Raw genomic sequence first — 12,920 nt, forward strand, 5'->3', positions numbered from 1 at the left:
TCCAGGTTTTCCTTTACATTCTTTTTGGTTGGACATTTTCTTCTTAATTTGAAGGATTTCTTCATATGCTGGTAACTTTATGCTTCTCTCACCTTTATCACGTGAAGAAAATTCTTTCATGCATTGGATCATTTGTCTTTTGACTTTGCTTAGAATGGACTTTAATGTGCTAAAATTTCTAATATTTATGCAGTATATTCTGTCATTCTTTTCCTTTTATATAACTTCTGATTTTCCTATCTTGCTTAAAAATGACTACTCAATTCTGAGGATTCTTTTCATATTTTTTAATTTTATGTTTAGAATACTAATTAACTTGGAAGTCATTCTGACTAGATGATAAAATAAGCTTCATTTTTCCTAAGTGGAAAGACTACTGTGCAAATATTATTAATTTGAAAAACCATCTTAATCATGGAGTTGGAATATGCCTCAAATATATGTATTTCCCATATTCTTTATTTTGCCATACAAATAATTTTATTCAATATTCCAAAATGGGATTCTGATTGATTTTGAATTAAATATTTACAATAAATTTAGCAAGGTATGAAAATATAAAATTGAGCTTTTCTATTCTAGAACATTAAAAGCCTCTCTGTTCTTTAATTTAGGAAATTCTTAATGGAAGGACTCGATAAAAGAATGAATTTTAATTGTCCAAAAATTAGCAAGGCATGCCAATTTCTTTGAGACACACATCAGATGGTGACTATCAAAGATATTGAATGTTAAATAGCAATTAATTCTACCAAATTTTTTCTGATATCAAGCAAAATGTCAGACTTCCAGATGAATGCTTAAAACTACAGGCACAAGTAAAAAGTCAGATTCCAATTCAAATGTGACTGTCAGTAGAAGTTTACAATTCTTTTTATTATATATTTTAATTTGCTGATTATTTCATGTTTTCCTCAACAGTGAGATTGAATGAATTAAATTATGATAAATGTTATTAAATAATATATTCATCTTAGTTTTTTTGTCAGTTATAACTACATGAACTATCCTTTTCTTTGTTCGATATCCAAACCTGAATTAAAAGTGTAAAGTACTTAGATAACATTAAATGGCAGAAAGATAACAAATATGAAAAAGTCTGAATTAGGAAAGTAGAATTAATATAGAATTCAGAACTCTTGTATTTGACATTTAAGCATCTTTCCCAAGATTTCATCATGAACAATTTATAGCCTTAACTACAAATGAAATGTCATAGATAATTGATCATGCACCTTTGACATTTCATCTCCGGTTTGGTGAATCAATTTTGTAATTTGGAATATCTGAAGACAATACTCAGGGACTGAAATCTCAGGACCAGCTATTTTTAATTACTTTATAAAATGTGTATGATTTTCTCATTTCTTCAAATATAATAAAGCAAACCATGACTAGAGAAACAGAGTACAAATTAACGTAGAGACTCTTGGTATATAAAGACACCAAAGGAAAAATTACCAATAATGTTAATTATTGTAGACGTCTGCTAATTTCCTCTTTTGAGCTAATTAAACTAAATATGTCTATCATACTTCTGAGGCTTAGGGGGAAATCTCCGTCCATTCCTGAAGAACTTTCATTATATGAAATATACCTATACAACATTAATTGCTACTTATGGTTAAGGTCCAGATTATAGAGGCATGGTGCTATCTTGTCTAACATTTTGAAATAAATAACTTTCTTTTATGACTGCACAAAACCAAGACAAATTAGCTTAAATTTAACTTAAGAAAAAAGCAAAGATATTAGTGACATAACAAAATATCATAAATAATTAAAGCTCTTGGGGACAGTTAGGCCTCTGGGAAAAATGGAGTCAAGGAGTTCATTACTGTCAGAATTCTCTCTTCTTTTTCCTATTCTACTTCTTTCTGAGCATTCGCCTCATTCTTCTTTCATGCAGCCAACTAGATTTGTTTGTTTTCAAGCCACAAACCAGAATTGGCAGTCAAGTGTGCACGTTTACATTTTGTTACTTAAAAATAGCAAACCTGGTGAATTGGAATCTTACTAGGATCCAAACTGAGAAAGATTTGATTGGCTCAACTTGGAGAATGTCCACACATGATCTGATTAACTGTGGCCCAAACATATAAGGCTGGAGAGCAGGTAGTTGGATGTATTTTCCAATATAATAGTGGAGGTGATTCTCCACAAATGGGATGGAGGACATAGGAGTGTACAATATATTTTCTTTTTTTTTTCATTCCTTCTTTGGTCTAGGAATAAATTCTCCTATGATTCAAGATTGTTTCGTAAGGAGGGAAAATTATTAAAAAGTGTATATATTAAAGACAAAACTAAAGCCTCTTGAATATGCCTACATAATTTTCTAATCAATTGAGATTCTCTTGGTTTAAGAAACAGCTTTTAAAATTATAACAAGTGGGGGCCGGCCTGGTGGCGCAGCAGTTAAGTATGCATATTCAGCTTTGGCAGACCGTGGTTCGCCAGTTTAGATCCTGGGTGTGGACATGGCACTGCTTGACAAGCCATGCTGTGGTAAGCATCCCACATATAAAGTAGAGGAAGATGGGCACGATGTTAGCTCCAGGACAGCCTTCCTCAGCTAAAAGAGGAGGATTGGCAGCAGATGTTAGCTCAGGGCTAATCTTCCTCAAAAACAAAAAAATTATAGTAAGTGACTGGAAATCATTAGCTTAGAGACCTGCTAAATGAAATGGAAAAAAATAAAATCTTCAAAAGGGTCAAAATGGATATTGTTGGACTTAAATAGAAATAAACTTTACTTCCTAACCCCATCTAATTTATTCAGCTATATATGAATATTTTACGATATTGTTTATGACCACAAAGCATACATTCTGAATCTTGCTCCATAATTCATCACTGTCTTGTTAGCTCTTTGATACTTACAGGTAGATTTAAAAATATATATTTCATCTAGCTTTTCAGCTTTCCTCAGAAACAACGAGAGAGAGCACACAGAATTTCCCAGTTCACTATCATTGAAATCCTACTTAATTGATTTTAGTATTCATGATGGTTACGAACACTAACTCACCTTGTTATACGTAAAATGACCCATAAAACACTTGAAACTTTAAAAAAACACATCATACTTGAAACTTGACAGAACAAAGACTCTTCTTTTGTATCTTCATCAATGTGGCTGAAAAGGAAGAGACAAGAAGTGCTGTCACAGAAGTGAGTCCATTCACTGCTCACCCGACTCTTTTCTAAGTATCTCCAGGTGGGCACACTTGAAGTACCTTTTATGGTCTTTCTTCCAATCTTTCACACACTCTCTTCTCTACCCTTTTACATCATTGTCTTTCCTTCTCTTGTGTTTCCTTACATACTTTTGAAGAAATCGTGAGATCAATCTTTTATTTCATCTGAATAACAGTATCAGTGATTTTGAGCTGACCAGAGAATAACAGTGTCTTTCTTCCTTCTGTGTGTCCTACAAAATGCAGCACCTTTGCATCTGCTTCAAGGTTTGACAGAAAAAAGACTCCCCCTTCCAAATGATCCAAACTACAAGGAAAGCTTGTCTTGGTCCACATTCCACCACACTTAGAAGCACAGGAGGTAGAGAATAAGAGGCCCAGGCTCTGGAGCCAGGCAGCATGGGTTTTAGATTCCAGCTCTGCCACTTATTAGCTGAGTGACCTTTGGAAGGCCACTTAAGCTCCCTGGGCCTCAGTTTCCTCAACTACAAATCGGGTGATGATCATACCTATCTCCGGAATTATTGTGATGATAAGTGAGTTGATGGTCTATGTAGAGCTCTTAGCACAGCACCTGGCATAAGACGGGCACACGGTAACTGCTGGCCATTTCTGTAAGAGGCACTATGGTTGAAGGCTCAGGACCCGGCTCTGGAGACAGCTGGCAGGGTTGCAAGCTCAGCTCTGCCTGCCAACTATCTGTTTGTCTGAGGCAAGTTACTTATTAGGTCAACTCTTTTCCAGATCTCATATTTTCCTTTTTTGGAGAGGAAGGGTGCTCTCAAGTTCTGTAAGAAAACAGGAAACATGTTTGGATAACTTCCAAAAAGTTAGCTGTGGGAGGCATACATTTTATATATCTTCACACTTCTTTATTCCATTGTTAAACTTTCTAAATTATTTTTCTTTTCTGAAAGTTCTAATTTCTTTCCTTTATGGTCAGCATTTGAAATTTTGGTGGCTTTATTTTTCATTCATTTACCAGGCGCTCCATGGACCTGTGTGTACTGCAACCCTTGAGAAATTTATTGCTTTTTGGCGGTGGAAAGGTGACTAATTTCCTGCCATCTTATCTCTCTAAAACTCATTTTATTCAGATATGTAGCCTCATATATTGGTACCGTGTATCTCTTATCTTTCATATTTTCTTATTTCTCTGACTTTTATTTAGCTTTTGGAGAGCTTTCCTTGATTATGTTTTCCAAACTCCCTGAACAATTTTATTTTCAAAATTTACATATAATTTTCTGTATCTTTGGTTTATTCCATGATTGGTCCTCTATTATTTTTTTGGATGCAATGTCTCTTAAGGTCTCTTGAGCACACACGTTAGAATGTCTTTGTTTGTTTTTGTTTTTGCTTTCCATTCTTTTTTTGTCACTTTTATTATCTGTGTTCTGGGGCAGTTTTTTATGGTGATAACTTAGATAAGATGTTAAGAGACATTTTGCTCTCCATTCACATGTAAGAATAGGGAAAGAAAAAGCTGGTTGACAGCTCTACATGTGGAAGTGTGCCTGTTTCTTCATCTTTGCTTTAGCCAGTAGGACTAGGAGCAACAGTTAAAGAGGCCAAATGCCAACAATTGTATCACTTTTCCTTGGAATTTTCGCTTTCTCCTGGGGTGATTTCTAAGCGATGCTGCATGGTGGTTAATGCTGGGTGCCATGCAGTGTGTGAATCTTAGCAACAGGGAAGAAATCTCCTCCCTTGAAAAATTTCAGTTAATCTCTTTGAACTTAGCTCCATGTTTTATTCCTCTCCTTTCAACTATACTTGGCATCCTTAAGTGTTTAGACTCTGGGTTTCTGCAGAGAAAATTAGCTGCTTTCTGAGCTCCATCATGCTTTAGGAACTTTCTAGACTCTTCTTCCACTACTTGGTGCATTATTCACTACTCATTTATCCAGTTACCATAGTCCAATTAAATTGAAATTGCTTATGTGATCCTTCTTCTGTTCATTTTGTTCAACGCTTGTTTGTAACTTTTAGTGACTTACTATTATTTTATTGGAATTTTAAAAGAGAAAGAAAACAATTGGATGTGGTCTATCAATCATATTCACCCAGATAATCTAAACTATGTATAGGACACTTTCACATGCAAAAGACTTTACAATCTGTAAAAGGCTGACCAGCCAATTTCCCATGTACTATAGTAGTTGTTTCATTATGAATCTTTAAAAATCCAGATACAACAAAATATGTAGATAATCATTGAATGGGACAATAGAAGCTTGTAATAAAATGCATTTGACTTCATATGTAGTACTACAGCAAACAGCAAGATAGGAGTGAGATTTCTTAATGCTTCCCTCATAACCCTTACCTGTAAATACAAGAGAGTATTTGTTCTTTGCCAAAAGGTGCTTTTAAGTTAAATTATATAATGCAAGAGAACATCTAACATAGGATTTAGTACGTTGTAAGCTTCCAACTATTGCCTGTTATCTCTCCGTTTCCTCCAACCCCAAGTAGGGAAACAGACGTTTATACTTATCAAAACTTTAAAATAAAATTTTAGGTTTTACAAATGTCTGATTATTGAAATTCTGAAATAGTAAGCTGTGTCTAATTTTAGCCAGATACAAAATTAACTGAGATTGATTTAACAAGCCAGGGAGTATGATCCCTTGAGATCATATAGCACTTCACAAGCTGGTTTTACTGCTACACTATATCTGTAGATGTCATTTGAAATGTATGTATCTCAGTAAACCGTGAAAATTTGTTGTTCATTGTCTATAATGAGACATTGATTAAAGAGAAGTTTTATCTTCATCGTTTTGCAAAGTTTTTGAAATGACTTTTTCTGCAATAATCAATTTAACATGTGGAAAGTGTGAAGAAATAATTATTTGATAATATTATTTTCAAGTCAATATAAAAATGAAAGTTTAAAATGAAAATAGAAGTTTGTAATTTAAAAGTTGAATTTTAATTAGACTATCTAATGTACTTTTGTTTACTTTCTGTCCTTTATGAGGACTTAAAACAAGTTTTGGGTTGTACTACTTGAATGAGAAAATGATATTAAATGATAACCATTATCAAAACTACAGAAACACCAACAGGAACAAACCATTATTATGAGAGGCAAAAAGTGGACACAGCAAATAATAATAGTTATAATCACAAGCATGATGCTAAGAAGAGACTGGAGTCTGCTGGGAAGCTAAAACAAGCTAACTAATTGCATTGTATGCAACAAACTGCATACCTCTGATACTCACTATACAATAAAATTGTTAGAATCAAAAGGAAGAATCTGATGTGTATTACAAGGCAGGAATATTGCTTATTTGTTTTTGAGGTTTTTATTTATTTGTAACATTTATTTTAATAATTTTATACTGTAGAAGTGTTTTTGAAGATACCCATGGTTTTTCTTTAATTGAGAAGTAGTAAAATCAGTAAACTAAGATAGAGGGGAACTTTCTCAACTTAATAAAGAATATCTACAAAAGAAACTACAGCTAACATCATATTAATGGTGAGAAATTAGACATTTCCCCACTAAGATCAGAAACAAGGCAAGGATGCTTCCCTCACCTGTTCTATTCAGCATCATACTGAAAGTCCTAGTTAATGCAATAAGAAAATAAAATGAAATAAAGATATACAGATTGAAAGCAAGAAATAAAACAGTCATTGTTCACAGATGACAGGATTGTCTATGTGGAAAATCTGAAAGAAGCAACAATTAAAAACTACTATAACTAATAAGCAACTATAGCAAGATTGAAAGTTACAAGGTTAATATACAAAAGTCAATCGTTTTCCTACTTACCAGCAGTGAACAAGTGGAATTTGAAATTAAAAACACAATACCACTTACATACCACCCCTCCAAAATGAAACGTTTATCAATAAATGTAACAAAATATGTACAATGTCTATATAAGGAAAACTACAAAATTCTGATAAATGAAATCAAAGAAGAACTAAACAAATGGAGAGATAATCCATGGTCATCAATAGGAAGATTCAATGTTGTAAAGATGTCAATTCTTACCAACTTGATCTATAGATTTAATGCAACCCCAATCAAAATCTCAGCCAGTTATTTTGTGGATATTGACAAACTGATTCTCAAGTTGATATGGAGAAGCAAAAGACACATAATGGCCAACACAATATTGAATGTGAAGAAGAAAGTTAAAAGACTGACAGTATCTGACTTCAAGACTTACTATAAAGCTACAGTAGTCAAGACAAGTGTAGTATTGCTGAAAGAATAGACAAACAGATCAATGGAACGCAACTGGAACCCAAAAATAGACCCACATGAATACACTCAACAGATCTTTGAAAAAGGAGCAAAGCTGATACAATGGAACAAAGACAGTCTTTTCAACAATTGATGCTGGAATAAGTGGGTATCTGCATGCAAAAACAAATAAATCTATACATCGATCTTACATTCTTCACAGAAATTAACTCAAAATTGATCACAGACCCAAATGTAAAATGACAACTACAAGACTCATAGAAGACAACATAGGAGGAAATCTAGGTGATCTTGGGTATGGTGGTGACTTTTTTGATACAATGCCAAAGGCATGGTCCATGAAAGAAATAATTGGCAAGCTGGACTTAATGAAAATTAAAAATTTTTGTTCTGCAAGAGACATTGTCAAGAGAATGAGAAGACAAGCCACAGACTGGGAGAAAATATTTGTGAAAGACACATCTGATAAAGGACTGTTATTCAAAATAAAGAACTCTTAAAATTCAGCAATAAGGAAACAAACCACCTGATTAAAAAATGGGCCAGAGGCCTTAGCAGATATCTTAACAAATAGGTATATAGATGGCAAGTAAGCATATGAAAAGATACTCTACTTCCTATGTCATTGAGGAAATGCAAATTAGAACAACAGTGAGATACCACGATGGACCTGTTAGAATGACCAAAATCCAGAATATTCACCAAACCAAATGCTGGTGAAGATATGGAGCAACAGGGATTCTCATTCATTACTAGTGGGCATGCATAATGCTACAGCCACTTTGGAAGACAGCTTGGTGGTTTTTTACAAAACTAAACATTCTCCTACCACATGAGCTAGCAGTTGTGCTCCTTAGTACTTACCCAAATGAGCTGAAAACTTATGTCCACACAAAATCCTGCACAGGAATGTTTATTGCAGCTTTATTCATAATTGCCAAAACTTGGAAACAACCAAGATGTCCTTCAATTGGTGAATGGATAAATAAGCTGTGGTATATCCAGACAATGGAGTATTATTCAGTGCTAAAAAGTAATGAGCTAATAAACTATAAAAAGCCATGGAGGAAACCTAAATGCATATTACTAAGTAAAAGCCAATCTGTAAAGGCTAGAGACTATATTATTCCAACTATATAACACTATGGAAAAGGCAAAACTATAGAGATATTATAAAGATCATTGGTTGCCAGGGACTGGATGAGGATGGGATGAATAGGCAGGGTACAGAGGACTTTTAGGACAGTGAAAGCACTCTGTGTGACACTGTAATGATGGATACATGTCATTATGCATTTGCCCAAACCCATAGAATCAAGAGTGAGCCATGGTGAAAAACATGGACTTTGGGTGAATATGATATGTCATTGTGGGTTCATCAGTGGTGGTGTGGTAAAAAATAAACCACTCTGGTAGGAGATGCAATAATGGAGGAGGCTATGCTTGTGTAGTGTGAGGATGTATATGGGAAATCTCTGTACCTTCCTCTCAATTTTGTTGTGAATCTAAAATTTTTCTAAAAGAATAAAGTCTATTAAAAAAATGCCACAAAAAAACTAAAGTATAATGGCACACTTGAAAAATGAATCAATTATAGTTCTTAGAATTTAAAAATGTGGTTATCTAAATTTAAACTTTTTCAATGTTTTTTAAATATTAAAAATAAAATTTTCTTCTGATTGCTAGAGATGTTGAACATCTTTTCATGTTATTTGACTATTTATAGTAAATTCCTGTGGAAAAAGATATAATTAAACTTGTTTAAGATCCATTCATCATATGTCTGTTTCCTGATCTACCAACATCCCAGGAAAACAGATAAAGAGCTCAATATAAGAATAAAGCACAAAATAGAAAAAGGAAATACAAACTAGATGAATATTTTTTTCAAAACATGTAGATTGAAAGGATAGGGATAATTTAAGGGAGAAAGCAATATATAGAATTAGAAATTAGAGCAGAGGTGATAAATTAAAAATAAATAGCTGTCTTTTATAACTCTACTCTTCTACTGAAATAGCTTAATGTCACCAAAGTCACTACACTGCCCTTAAAATAAGGAAGAGTTTTCTCTGGTTCAGATTGAAAGCACTATATGCCCATATTAATCCTTGTCTAGTTACAGCTGTATTTTTTTAACATAAAACCTATAAAAAATGAACTGTGCACAGAATTTAATGAGACAGATGTCATTCTAAGTCAACAACAGATTATGATGTTACAAATTCTGTTTCTGTTAAGGAGTTAACCACCATAGAGTCTGCCAGGTATTTAGAAATAGCCAATTCAGAAGTGCTGATAGTTTCTGACATCAGTCTCTGGAATTCTGTTTTCTAGTTGAGAGCGGCTGTACAAAGGATACATCCATATTTTCTGCCAACTCCAACTGCTCTTCAAATGATAAGTGGTGCCTTTTAATTACATTGTATATGGTAGTTAATTTAAAATATCTGTGCAAATTCTTCGTCTTGGCGTTCCTTTTCAGACAGGGCCTAGATGCTCTAGGTTTTCAGTGGTTTATTCCAGCTTACAAAATATTCTGAAAGTGTAAGATAATAAAGGGTCTTGAAAACATTCCAAGGAGCAAGAAAATATAAACAGCCATTTGCAGAATGGTAGAATGGCAATGCATATATTTGCATTCTTGAAATGAAGTATTCACTGCAACCTCATAAAAATAGAACAGCAAATGAATTATACAGATTTTGAGTTATCTGAATATTTAGCTATTTTACAGCATACTTAATATAAGAGGCCATCATCACTGGTAGACTTTTATTCAATAGGGCATTAACTATAATTTTCTTTCTAGGCCTAGAAATTTTTTATAAAAAAGTGTGCTTTATTTATTCATAATGTAAATAATTACATCATAATTTTACTTCTAATTTGCTTGTATTTTATTACACATTTTAATCTGCTGCAGTTTTCTTGACATAAAACTGAAAGAACAAGAGGATTGCCAAATACAAATGCATTATGGTATCATGGCATCATCAGAGCACAGAAGGATGCAAGGCGGAGAGTGGGGTCAGGGCGGGGGCTGCCTTGGCAGGGAAAAGTCCTTTATCACTGACATTGTTGTTAAGAACTGACTCAGCATAATAAGAAGAACAGATCAACTTTTATTCTGTTTTATTATCGACTCCAAAGTCTCTGCAGAAGAGCTTCTCTTACTTTTTGCATTCCCACTGCCCTCTGTGGTGGTGTTCTAACACTGAAAACCAAAATAAATAGATAAATAAAAATAAATAAAGTTTCGATATTTTAAGAGTAAACTCTGACTTCACTCTAAATCTAAAATGAGAAATATACGTACTTACAAAAAAAAAAAAAAAACTGTTTCCCTTTAGAGAAAACATTTTCACTGAAGAAATCCATATGTCCAAGATTCCACCTCTAAGAGGTAATGAGGGATAGATAAGCATTCTATCCCAAAAATGAGAACGTAAAAGTATGTTTCTGGAAAGCAGACTTTTGATAAACGCTATATCTACTATTGCTTAAAATAGATGTTTTAAGCTGCTAAAATTGGCATAAAATAGCTAACACTTCTTATTGTGAAGAAGAAATTTGGATAGAAAAAGTGAATATAAGCAACTAATTTTTTGTCGTTCTATTAGAGGTCTGGCAAATTCATTCTTAATTGAAGCATTATAATGAATTTGATGCTTGCATTTTCCTTGATGTTTTATGTAATGGCACAAAACCCAAAAAGAAAAGTGTCTTATGTCTTTTTTGGATCTGTAAAACAATATGGTCCTCTTTAAGAACTTTACATGCTTATCTTATCCACAGGGTTCATGCATGTTTTTAATCCTTATTTTCAATGGTATTTTCTCATCTTCTTCTTGTATTCTGTGGCTAATAGGTGGAGGTGTACAGTTAATCCATCCACTTCATACCATCAAAACTCGGAATGACCCAGAATCACTTAAATATGGAGCAATAGAGCTGAAATGCATTCCCATATTGACCATGACCATACTCTTTACAATAACATCATGGTGACTCTTGTTAGATATTTGGCTTGGTCTAGTATGGGTAAATAATTCAAAACTCTAAATGATTGAAAAATTAAATGACTGGTTTAGTTACAGTTGATGATTTTTAAAAAGTGTATTCCCACTTCTTCTTTCAATACTTCCATTAAGAATTTTTTTTCTCTTTCCATAACAAATAAGAAATGTGCTTACACAATGTCTTGAGTTACATTTTAAAATGTCTACCTGAGATGACACAATGTTTGTGGGTCAAAAGCACAGTCGTTATGATCCACCTGCTGGGCTCAGAACTCCAGCTCTGACACTCACTTGCTGAGTAAACTTGGCAAATCGTAACACCTTTCTATGCCTTACTTTCTTCTACTTTAAAATGGGAGTAATAATAGAATCTATTCATTAGGTTGTTTTGAATATTGAATATAACTTGTAAAAGGTGTGTGCAGTGGTACCTATTAGACACTGAATAAATAGCAACTATTTTTTCTTTCTGTCTCTCTCATCTCTGCCTCTAAGATGACCTTTACTTTTGTTAACTCTTCCCCGGGGAAGCATGACCAGTTCAGTTTAGTCGGTATTTTTTTCTTTGTAATTCTATAAATTAGATACTGTTTTTAGTAAAGTTATTTTATTCATGCATGTTAGTTTAAATTTATCTTTAAGTTTACCAATTTATTTGTTCAATGTTGTCTTTTCGCATTTCAGATCTTACTGCTGGGACCATTTAGCTTCTTCCAAGAATGTAGTCTTAAAAATTGCCTAAGTGAAAGTTTGTTAGTTAAAAATGCTATTTGCTTTGAACTGAATATATTTGTTTCTCTTCTGCATTTGTTCTTGTAAGAAAGGTGTGTTATATATATAATTTTAGGTTGCAAAGTATTTCCTATCACCAGTTCACTCTCTTCAGCCTTCCGTGTACTGTTGATAAGAAGTCTGACATCAGTGTTACCTATAGATGATTTGTTTCTTCTCTCTGCCAGCTTTTCAGATAGTTTCTCTATCTTTGATATTTTATAGTTACCCTATAACATGAAATAATATATTGTATTCATTTTCTGTCGATGCATAGCAAATCACCCCAAATTTAAGGTCTGAAAACAACACAAATTTATTATCTCACAGTTTCTCTAGGTCAGGAGTCCAGACCCTGCATGACTGGGTTCACTGCTCAAGGTCTCACTAAACTGAAGTCAAGATGCTGCCTAGGCTAAGTTCCCTGAAGGCTCTGGGGAAGAATTTTTTTCCCAACTCCTTCAGGATGTCGGCAGAATTCAGTTTCTTGAAGTTGTAGGACTGAGGGGCCTGTTTTCTTGCTGGTTCAGCTGGGGGTTACTTCAACCTCTAGAGGTCCCCCCACAGTCCCTGCCATAGAGCCTCCTCCACCATCATAGCCAGCAATGGAGAACCTTTCTCTCATCAAATCCTACTCACTTTTGAAACCTCCTTTGCCAGGAGGATTCTCGTCCCTCTCATGGAATTACCTGATTA

The sequence above is a fragment of the Equus quagga genome, chromosome 3, assembly GCF_021613505.1.
Source record: "Equus quagga isolate Etosha38 chromosome 3, UCLA_HA_Equagga_1.0, whole genome shotgun sequence".
Classification (NCBI taxonomy): domain Eukaryota; kingdom Metazoa; phylum Chordata; class Mammalia; order Perissodactyla; family Equidae; genus Equus; species Equus quagga.